This window comes from Lepisma saccharinum, unplaced genomic scaffold (assembly GCF_977018435.1).
Source record: "Lepisma saccharinum unplaced genomic scaffold, izLepSacc3.1 HAP1_SCAFFOLD_252, whole genome shotgun sequence".
Lineage (NCBI taxonomy): Eukaryota > Metazoa > Arthropoda > Insecta > Zygentoma > Lepismatidae > Lepisma > Lepisma saccharinum.
The window spans coordinates 272,308-283,764 of record NW_028143018.1 but is presented as its reverse complement, the minus strand read 5'-3'; positions in this window follow the sequence as shown (position 1 = coordinate 283,764).

The window sequence follows — 11,457 nt, the reverse complement described above, 5'->3', positions numbered from 1 at the left end:
ATTCTTAAAAAATTCGTCGAAAATCTTGATGTCTCCAATCTTTTGTTTTGTACGTTTTTTCCACGTGTCTTGACATGCAAAGTATCCCTGCAACGTTTGGTGAAGATCTGAGTATGTAGTTTTTGACCTTATCTGGAACCTCCTTTCTGAAAATTTGAAAATTCTTAAAAAATTCGTCGAAAATCTTGATGTCTCCAATCTCTTGTTTTGTACGTTTTTTCCACGTGTCTTGATATCCAATGTATCCCTGCAAAGTTTGGTGAAGATCTGAGTATGTCGTTTTTGACCTTATCTGGAACATCCTTTCTGAAAATTTGAAAATTGTTAAAAAATTCGTCCAAAATCTTGATGTCTCCAATCTCTTTTTTGTACGTTTTTTCCACGTGTCTTGACATCCAATGTATCCCTGCAAAGTTTGTTGAAGATCTGAGTATGTAGTTTTTGACCTTATCTGGAACCTCCCATCTGAAAATTTGAAAATTCTTAAAAAATTCGACCAAAATCTTGATGTCTCCAATCTTTTGTTTTGTACGTTTTTTCCACGTGTCTTGACACATAATGTATCCATGCAAAGTTTGGTGAAGATCTGAGTATGTAGTTTTTGACCTTATATGGAACCTCCTATCTGAAAATTTGAAAATTCTTAAAAAATTCGTCCAAAATCTTGATGTCTCCAATCTCTTGTTTTGTACGTTTTTTCCACGTGTCTTTACATCCAATGTATCCCTGCAAAGTTTGGTGAAGATCTGAGTATGTAGTTTTTGACCTTATCTGGAACCTCCCATCTGAAAATTTGAAAATTCCTAAAAAATCCGTGCAAAATCTTGATGACCCCAATCTCTTGTTTTGTACGTTTTTTCCACGTGTCTTGACATCCAATGTATCCATGCAAAGTTTGGTGAAGATCTGAGTATGTCGTTTTTGACCTTATCTGGAACATCCTTTCTGAAAATTTGAAAATTGTTAAAAAATTCGTCCAAAATCTTGATGTCTCCAATCTCTTTTTTGTACGTTTTTTCCACGTGTCTTGACATCCAATGTATCCCTGCAAAGTTTGGTGAAGATCTGAGTATGTAGTTTTTGACCTTATCTGGAACCTCCCATCTGAAAATTTGAAAATTCTTCAAAAATTCGTCGAAAATCTTGATGTCTCCAATCTCTTGTTTTGTACGTTTTTTCCACGTGTCTTGACATCCAATGTATCCCTGCAATGTTTGGTGGAGATCTGAGTATGTAGTTTTTGACCTTATCTGGGACCTCCTATCAGAAAATTTGAAAATTTTTCAAAAATTCGTCCAAAATCTTGATGTCTCCAATCTCTTGTTTTGTACGTTTTTTCCACGTGTCTCGACCTCCAATGTATCCCTGCAAAGTTTGGTGAAGATCTGAGTATGTCGTTTTTGACCTTATCTGGAACATCCTTTCTGAAAATTTGAAAATTCTTAAAAAATTCGTCGAAAATCTTGATGTCTCCAATCTCTTGTTTTGTACGTTTTTTCCACGTGTCTTGACATCCAATGTATCCCTGCAAAGTTTGGTGAAGATCTGAGTATGTAGTTTTTGACCTTATATGGAACCTCCTTTCTGAAAATTTGAAAATTCTTAAAAAATTCGTCCAAAATCTTGATGTCTCCAATCTCTTGTTTTGTACGTTTTTTCCACGTGTCTTGACATCCAATGTATCCCTGCAAAGTTTGGTGAAGATCTGAGTATGTAGTTTTTGACCTTATCTGGAACATCCTTTCTGAAAATTTGAAAATTGTTAAAAAATTCGTCCAAAATCTTGATGTCTCCAATCTCTTTTTTGTACGTTTTTTCCACGTGTCTTGACATCCAATGTATCCCTGCAAAGTTTGGTGAAGATCTGAGTATGTAGTTTTTGGCCTTATCTGGAACCTCCCATCTGAAAATTTGAAAATTCTTAAAAAATTCGACCAAAATCTTGATGTCTCCAATCTTTTGTTTTGTACGTTTTTTCCACGTGTCTTGACACATAATGTATCCATGCAAAGTTTGGTGAAGATCTGAGTATGTAGTTTTTGACCTTATATGGAACCTCCTATCTGAAAATTTGAAAATTCTTAAAAAATTCGTCCAAAATCTTGATGTCTCCAATCTCTTGTTTTGTACGTTTTTTCCACGTGTCTTGACATCCAATGTATCCCTGCAAAGTTTGGTGAAGATCTGAGTATGTAGTTTTTGACCTTATCTGGAACCTCCCATCTGAAAATTTGAAAATTCCTAAAAAATCCGTGCAAAATCTTGATGACCCCAATCTCTTGTTTTGTACGTTTTTTCCACGTGTCTTGACATCCAATGTATTCCTGCAATGTTTGGTGAAGATCTGAGTATGTAGTTTTTGACCTTATATGGAACCTCCTATCTGAAAATTTGAAAATTCTTAAAAAATTCGACCAAAATCTTGATGTTCCGAATCCTATGTTTTGTATGTTTTTTCCACGTGTCTTGACATCCAATGTATCCATGCAAAGTTTGGTGAAGATCTGAGTATGTAGTTTTTGACCTTATATTGAACCTCCCATCTGAAAATTTGAAAATTCTTAAAAAATTCGTCCAAAATCTTGATGACCCCAATCTCTTGTTTTGTACGTTTTTTCCACGTGTCTTGACATCCAAAGTATCCCTGCAAAGTTTGGTGAAGATCTGAGTATGTAGTTTTTGACCTTATATTGAACCTCCCATCTGAAAATTTGAAAATTCTTAAAAAATTCGTCCAAAATCTTGATGTCTCCAATCTCTTGTTTTGTACGTTTTTTCCACGTGTCTTGACATCCAATGTATCCATGCAAAGTTTGGTGAAGATCTGAGTATGTCGTTTTTGACCTTATCTGGAACCTCCCATCTGAAAATTTGAAAATTCTTAAAAAATTCGTCGAAAATCTTGATGTCTCCAATCTTTTGTTTTGTACGTTTTTTCCACGTGTCTTGACATGCAAAGTATCCCTGCAACGTTTGGTGAAGATCTGAGTATGTAGTTTTTGACCTTATCTGGAACCTCCTATCTGAAAATTTGAAAATTCTTCAAAAATTCGTCGAAAATCTTGATGTCTCCAATCTCTTGTTTTGTACGTTTTTTCCACGTGTCTTGACATCCAATGTATTCCTGCAATGTTTGGTGGAGATCTGAGTATGTAGTTTTAGACCTTATCTGGAACCTCCTATCTGAAAATTTGAAAATTCTTCAAAAATTCGTCAAAAATCTTGATGTCTCCAATCTCTTGTTTTGTACGTTTTTTCCACGTGTCTCGACCTCCAATGGATCCCTGCAAAGTTTGGTGAAGATCTGAGTATGTCGTTTTTGACCTTATCTGGAACCTCCTATCTGAAAATTTGAAAATTCTTAAAAAATTCGTCCAAAATCTTGATGTCTCCAATCTCTTGTTTTGTACGTTTTTTCCACGTGTCTCGACCTCCAATGGATCCCTGCAAAGTTTGGTGAAGATCTGAGTATGTCGTTTTTGACCTTATCTGGAACCTCCCATCTGAAAATTTGAAAATTCTTAAAAAATTCGTCGAAAATCTTGATGTCTCCGATCTCTTGTTTTGTACGTTTTTTCCACGTGTCTTGACATGCAAAGTATTCCTGCAAAGTTTGGTGAAGATCTGAGTACGTAGTTTTTGACCTCATCTGGAACCTCCTATCTGAAAATTTGAAAATTCTTAAAAAATTCGTCCAAAATCTTGATGTCTCCAATCTCTTGTTTTGTACGTTTTTTCCACGTGTCTTGACATCCAATGTATCCCTGCAATGTTTGGTGAAGATCTGAGTATGTAGTTTTTGACCTTATCTGGAACCTCCCATCTGAAAATTTGAAAATTCCTAAAAAATCCGTCCAAAATCTTGATGACCCCAATCTCTTGTTTTCTACTTTTTTTCCACGTGTCTCGACCTCCAATGTATCCCTGCAAAGTTTGGTGAAGATCTGAGTATGTAGTTTTTGACCTTATATGGAACCTCCTATCTGAAAATTTGAAAATTCTTAAAAAATTCGTCCAAAATCTTGATGTCACCAATCCTATGTTTTGTATGTTTTTTCCACGTGTCTTGACATCCAATGTATCCATGCAAAGTTTGGTGAAGATCTGAGTATGTCGTTTTTGACCTTATCTGGAACCTCCCATCTGAAAATTTGAAAATTCTTAAAAAATTCGTCGAAAATCTTGATGTCTCCGATCTATTGTTTTGTACGTTTTTTCCACGTGTCTTGACATGCAAAGTATTCCTGCAAAGTTTGGTGAAGATCTGAGTATGTAGTTTTTGACCTCATCTGGAACCTCCTATCTGAAAATTTGAAAATTCTTAAAAAATTCGTCCAAAATTTTGATGTCTCCAATCTCTTGTTTTGTACGTTTTTTCCACGTGTCTTGACATCCAATGTATCCCTGCAATGTTTGGTGAAGATCTGAGTATGTAGTTTTTGACCTTATCTGGAACCTCCCATCTGAAAATTTGAAAATTCCTAAAAAATCCGTCCAAAATCTTGATGACCCCAATCTCTTGTTTTGTACGTTTTTTCCACGTGTCTTGACATCCAATGTATCCATGCAAAGTTTGGTGAAGATCTGAGTATGTAGTTTTTGACCTTATCTGGAACCTCCTATCTGAAAATTTGAAAATTCTTAAAAAATTCGTCCAAAATCTTGATGTCTCCAATCTCTTGTTTTGTACGTTTTTTCCACGTGTCTTGATATCCAATGTATCCCTGCAAAGTTTGGTGAAGATCTGAGTATGTAGTTTTTGACCTTATATGGAACCTCCTATCTGAAAATTTGAAAATTCTTAAAAAATTCGTCCAAAATCTTGATGTCTCCAATCTCTTGTTTTGTACGTTTTTTCCACGTGTCTTGACATCCAATGTATCCCTGCAAAGTTTGGTGAAGATCTGAGTATGTAGTTTTTGACCTTATATTGAACCTCCCATCTGAAAATTTGAAAATTCTTAAAAAATTCGTCCAAAATCTTGATGTCTCCAATCTCTTGTTTTGTACGTTTTTTCCACGTGTCTTGATATCCAATGTATCCCTGCAAAGTTTGGTGAAGATCTGAGTATGTAGTTTTTGACCTTATATGGAACCTCCTATCTGAAAATTTGAAAATTCTTAAAAAATTCGTCCAAAATTTTGATGTCTCCAATCTCTTGTTTTGTACGTTTTTTCCACGTGTCTTGACATCCAATGTATCCCTGCAATGTTTGGTGAAGATCTGAGTATGTAGTTTTTGACCTTATCTGGAACCTCCCATCTGAAAATTTGAAAAATCCTAAAAAATCCGTCCAAAATCTTGATGACCCCAATCTCTTGTTTTGTACGTTTTTTCCACGTGTCTTGACATCCAATGTATCCCTGCAAAGTTTGGTGAAGATCTGAGTATGTAGTTTTTGACCTTATATTGAACCTCCCATCTGAAAATTTGAAAATTCTTAAAAAATTCGTCCAAAATCTTGATGTCTCCAATCTCTTGTTTTGTACGTTTTTTCCACGTGTCTTGATATCCAATGTATCCCTGCAAAGTTTGGTGAAGATCTGAGTATGTAGTTTTTGACCTTATATGGAACCTCCTATCTGAAAATTTGAAAATTCTTAAAAAATTCGTCCAAAATCTTGATGTCTCCAATCTCTTGTTTTGTACGTTTTTTCCACGTGTCTCGACCTCCAATGGATCCCTGCAAAGTTTGGTGAAGATCTGAGTATGTAGTTTTTGACCTTATCTGGAACCTCCCATCTGAAAATTTGAAAATTCTTAAAAAATTCGACCAAAATCTTGATGTCTCCAATCTTTTGTTTTGTACGTTTTTTCCACGTGTCTTGACACATAATGTATCCCTGCAAAGTTTGGTGAAGATCTGAGTATGTAGTTTTTGACCTTATCTGGAACCTCCTATCTGAAAATTTGAAAATTCTTAAAAAATTCGTCGAAAATCTTGATGTCTCCAATCTTTTGTTTTGTACGTTTTTTCCACGTGTCTTGACATCCAATGTATCCCTGCAAAGTTTGGTGAAGATCTGAGTATGTAGTTTTTGACCTTATATGGAACCTCCTATCTGAAAATTTGAAAATTCTTAAAAAATTCGTCCAAAATCTTGATGTCTCCAATCTCTTGTTTTGTACGTTTTTTCCACGTGTCTCGACCTCCAATGGATCCCTGCAAAGTTTGGTGAAGATCTGAGTATGTCGTTTTTGACCTTATCTGGAACCTCCCATCTGAAAATTTGAAAATTCTTAAAAAATTCGTCGAAAATCTTGATGTCTCCGATCTCTTGTTTTGTACGTTTTTTCCACGTGTCTTGACATGCAAAGTATTCCTGCAAAGTTTGGTGAAGATCTGAGTATGTAGTTTTTGACCTCATCTGGAACCTCCTATCTGAAAATTTGAAAATTCTTAAAAAATTCGTCCAAAATCTTGATGTCTCCAATCTCTTGTTTTGTACGTTTTTTCCACGTGTCTTGACATCCAATGTATCCCTGCAATGTTTGGTGAAGATCTGAGTATGTAGTTTTTGACCTTATCTGGAACCTCCCATCTGAAAATTTGAAAATTCCTAAAAAATCCGTCCAAAATCTTGATGACCCCAATCTCTTGTTTTGTACTTTTTTTCCACGTGTCTCGACCTCCAATGTATCACTGCAAAGTTTGGTGAAGATCTGAGTATGTAGTTTTTGACCTTATATGGAACCTCCTATCTGAAAATTTGAAAATTCTTAAAAAATTCGTCCAAAATCTTGATGTCACCAATCCTATGTTTTGTATGTTTTTTCCACGTGTCTTGACATCCAATGTATCCATGCAAAGTTTGGTGAAGATCTGAGTATGTCGTTTTTGACCTTATCTGGAACCTCCCATCTGAAAATTTGAAAATTCTTAAAAAATTCGTCGAAAATCTTGATGTCTCCAATCTCTTGTTTTGTACGTTTTTTCCACGTGTCTCGACCTCCAATGGATCCCTGCAAAGTTTGGTGAAGATCTGAGTATGTCGTTTTTGACCTTATCTGGAACCTCCCATCTGAAAATTTGAAAATTCTTAAAAAATTCGTCGAAAATCTTGATGTCTCCGATCTCTTGTTTTGTACGTTTTTTCCACGTGTCTTGACATGCAAAGTATTCCTGCAAAGTTTGGTGAAGATCTGAGTATGTAGTTTTTGACCTCATCTGGAACCTCCTATCTGAAAATTTGAAAATTCTTAAAAAATTCGTCCAAAATCTTGATGTCTCCAATCTCTTGTTTTGTACGTTTTTTCCACGTGTCTTGACATCCAATGTATCCCTGCAATGTTTGGTGAAGATCTGAGTATGTAGTTTTTGACCTTATCTGGAACCTCCCATCTGAAAATTTGAAAATTCCTAAAAAATCCGTCCAAAATCTTGATGACCCCAATCTCTTGTTTTGTACTTTTTTTCCACGTGTCTCGACCTCCAATGTATCCCTGCAAAGTTTGGTGAAGATCTGAGTATGTAGTTTTTGACCTTATATGGAACCTCCTATCTGAAAATTTGAAAATTCTTAAAAAATTCGTCCAAAATCTTGATGTCACCAATCCTATGTTTTGTATGTTTTTTCCACGTGTCTTGACATCCAATGTATCCATGCAAAGTTTGGTGAAGATCTGAGTATGTAGTTTTTGACCCTATCTGGAACCTCCTATCTGAAAATTTGAAAATTCTTAAAAAATTCGTCCAAAATCTTGATGTCTCCAATCTCTTGTTTTGTACGTTTTTTCCACGTGTCTTGACATCCAATGTATCCCTGCAATGTTTGGTGAAGATCTGAGTATGTAGTTTTTGACCTTATATGGAGCCTCCTATCTGAAAATTTGAAAATTCTTAAAAAATTCGTCCAAAATCTTGATGTCTCCAATCTCTTGTTTTGTACGTTCTTTCCACGTGTCTTGACATCCAATGTATCCCTGCAATGTTTGGTGAAGATCTGAGTATGTAGTTTTTGACCTTATATGGAACCTCCTATCTGAAAATTTGAAAATTCTTAAAAGAATTTAACAAAATGTTGATGTCCCCAATCCTATGTTTTGTATGTTTTTTCCACGTGTCTTGACATACAATGTATCCCTGCAGAGTTTGGTGAAGATCTGAGTATGTAGTTTTTGACCTTATCTGGAACCTCCCATCTGAAAATTTGAAAATTCCTAAAAAATCCGTCCAAAATCTTGTTGACCCGAATCTCTTGTTTTGTACGTTTTTTCCACGTGTCTTGACATCCAATGTATCCCTGCAAAGTTTGGTGAAGATCTGAGTATGTAGTTTTTGACCTTATCTGGAACCGCATTTCTGAAAATTTGAAAATTTTTAAAAAAATCGTCCAAAATCTTGATGTCTCCAATCTCTTGTTTTGTACGTTTTTTCCACGTGTCTTGACATCCAATGTATCCCTGCAAAGTTTGGTGAAGATCTGAGTATGTAGTTTTTGACCTTATATGGAACCTCCTATCTGAAAATTTGAAAATTCTAAAAAAATTCGTCCAAAATCTTGATGTCTCCAATCTCTTGTTTTGTACGTTTTTTCCACGTGTCTCGACCTCCAATGGATCCCTGCAAAGTTTGGTGAAGATCTGAGTATGTCGTTTTTGACCTTATCTGGAACCTCCCATCTGAAAATTTGAAAATTCTTAAAAAATTCGTCGAAAATCTTGATGTCTCCGATCTCTTGTTTTGTACGTTTTTTCCACGTGTCTTGACATGCAAAGTATTCCTGCAAAGTTTGGTGAAGATCTGAGTATGTAGTTTTTGACCTCATCTGGAACCTCCTATCTGAAAATTTGAAAATTCTTAAAAAATTCGTCCAAAATCTTGATGTCTCCAATCTCTTGTTTTGTACGTTTTTTCCACGTGTCTTGACATCCAATGTATCCCTGCAAAGTTTGGTGAAGATCTGAGTATGTAGTTTTTGACCTTATCTGGAACCTCCTATCTGAAAATTTGAAAATTCTTAAAAAATTCGTCCAAAATCTTGATGTCTCCAATCTCTTGTTTTGTACGTTTTTTCCACGTGTCTTGATATCCAATGTATCCCTGCAAAGTTTGGTGAAGATCTGAGTATGTCGTTTTTGACCTTATCTGGAACATCCTTTCTGAAAATTTGAAAATTGTTAAAAAATTCGTCCAAAATCTTGATGTCTCCAATCTCTTTTTTGTACGTTTTTTCCACGTGTCTTGACATCCAATGGATCCCTGCAAAGTTTGGTGAAGATCTGAGTATGTAGTTTTTGACCTTATCTGGAACCTCCCATCTGAAAATTTGAAAATTCTTAAAAAATTCGACCAAAATCTTGATGTCTCCAATCTTTTGTTTTGTACGTTTTTTCCACGTGTCTTGACACATAATGTATCCATGCAAAGTTTGGTGAAGATCTGAGTATGTAGTTTTTGACCTTATATGGAACCTCCTATCTGAAAATTTGAAAATTCTTAAAAAATTCGTCCAAAATCTTGATGTCTCCAATCTCTTGTTTTGTACGTTTTTTCCACGTGTCTTGACATCCAATGTATCCCTGCAAAGTTTGGTGAAGATCTGAGTATGTAGTTTTTGACCTTATCTGGAACCTCCCATCTGAAAATTTGAAAATTCCTAAAAAATCCGTGCAAAATCTTGATGACCCCAATCTCTTGTTTTGTACGTTTTTTCCACGTGTCTTGACATCCAATGTATTCCTGCAATGTTTGGTGAAGATCTGAGTATGTAGTTTTTGACCTTATATGGAACATCCTTTCTGAAAATTTGAAAATTGTTAAAAAATTCGTCCAAAATCTTGATGTCTCCAATCTCTTTTTTGTACGTTTTTTCCACGTGTCTTGACATCCAAAGTATCCCTGCAAAGTTTGGTGAAGATCTGAGTATGTAGTTTTTGACCTTATATGGAACCTCCTTTCTGAAAATTTTAGAATTCTTAAAAAATTCGTCCAAAATCTTGATGTCTCCAATCTCTTGTTTTGTACGTTTTTTCCACGTGTCTTGACATCCAATGTATCCATGCAAAGTTTGGTGAAGATCTGAGTATGTCGTTTTTGACCTTATCTGGAACCTCCCATCTGAAAATTTGAAAATTCTTAAAAAATTCGTCGAAAATCTTGATGTCTCCAATCTTTTGTTTTGTACGTTTTTTCCACGTGTCTTGACATGCAAAGTATCCCTGCAACGTTTGGTGAAGATCTGAGTATGTAGTTTTTGACCTTATCTGGAACCTCCTATCTGAAAATTTGAAAATTCTTAAAAAATTCGTCGAAAATCTTGATGTCTCCAATCTCTTGTTTTGTACGTTTTTTCCACGTGTCTTGATATCTAATGTATCCCTGCAAAGTTTGGTGAAGATCTGAGTATGTCGTTTTTGACCTTATCTGGAACATCCTTTCTGAAAATTTGAAAATTGTTAAAAAATTCGTCCAAAATCTTGATGTCTCCAATCTCTTTTTTGTACGTTTTTTCCACGTGTCTTGACATCCAATGTATCCCTGCAAAGTTTGGTGAAGATCTGAGTATGTAGTTTTTGACCTTATCTGGAACCTCCCATCTGAAAATTTGAAAATTCTTAAAAAATTCGACCAAAATCTTGATGTCTCCAATCTTTTGTTTTGTACGTTTTTTCCACGTGTCTTGACACATAATGTATCCATGCAAAGTTTGGTGAAGATCTGAGTATGTAGTTTTTGACCTTATATGGAACCTCCTATCTGAAAATTTGAAAATTCTTAAAAAATTCGTCCAAAATCTTGATGTCTCCAATCTCTTGTTTTGTACGTTTTTTCCACGTGTCTTGACATCCAATGTATCCCTGCAAAGTTTGGTGAAGATCTGAGTATGTAGTTTTTGACCTTATCTGGAACCTCCCATCTGAAAATTTGAAAATTCCTAAAAAATCCGTGCAAAATCTTGATGACCCCAATCTCTTGTTTTGTACGTTTTTTCCACGTGTCTTGACATCCAATGTATCCATGCAAAGTTTGGTGAAGATCTGAGTATGTCGTTTTTGACCTTATCTGGAACATCCTTTCTGAAAATTTGAAAATTGTTAAAAAATTCGTCCAAAATCTTGATGTCTCCAATCTCTTTTTTGTACGTTTTTTCCACGTGTCTTGACATCCAATGGATCCCTGCAAAGTTTGGTGAAGATCTGAGTATGTAGTTTTTGACCTTATCTGGAACCTCCCATCTGAAAATTTGAAAATTCTTAAAAAATTCGACCAAAATCTTGATGTCTCCAATCTTTTGTTTTGTACGTTTTTTCCACGTGTCTTGACACATAATGTATCCATGCAAAGTTTGGTGAAGATCTGAGTATGTAGTTTTTGACTTTATGTGGAACCTCCTATCTGAAAATTTGAAAATTCTTAAAAAATTCGTCCAAAATCTTGATGTATCCAATCTCTTGTTTTGTACGTTTTTTCCACGTGTCTTGACATCCAATGTATCCCTGCAAAGTTTGGTGAA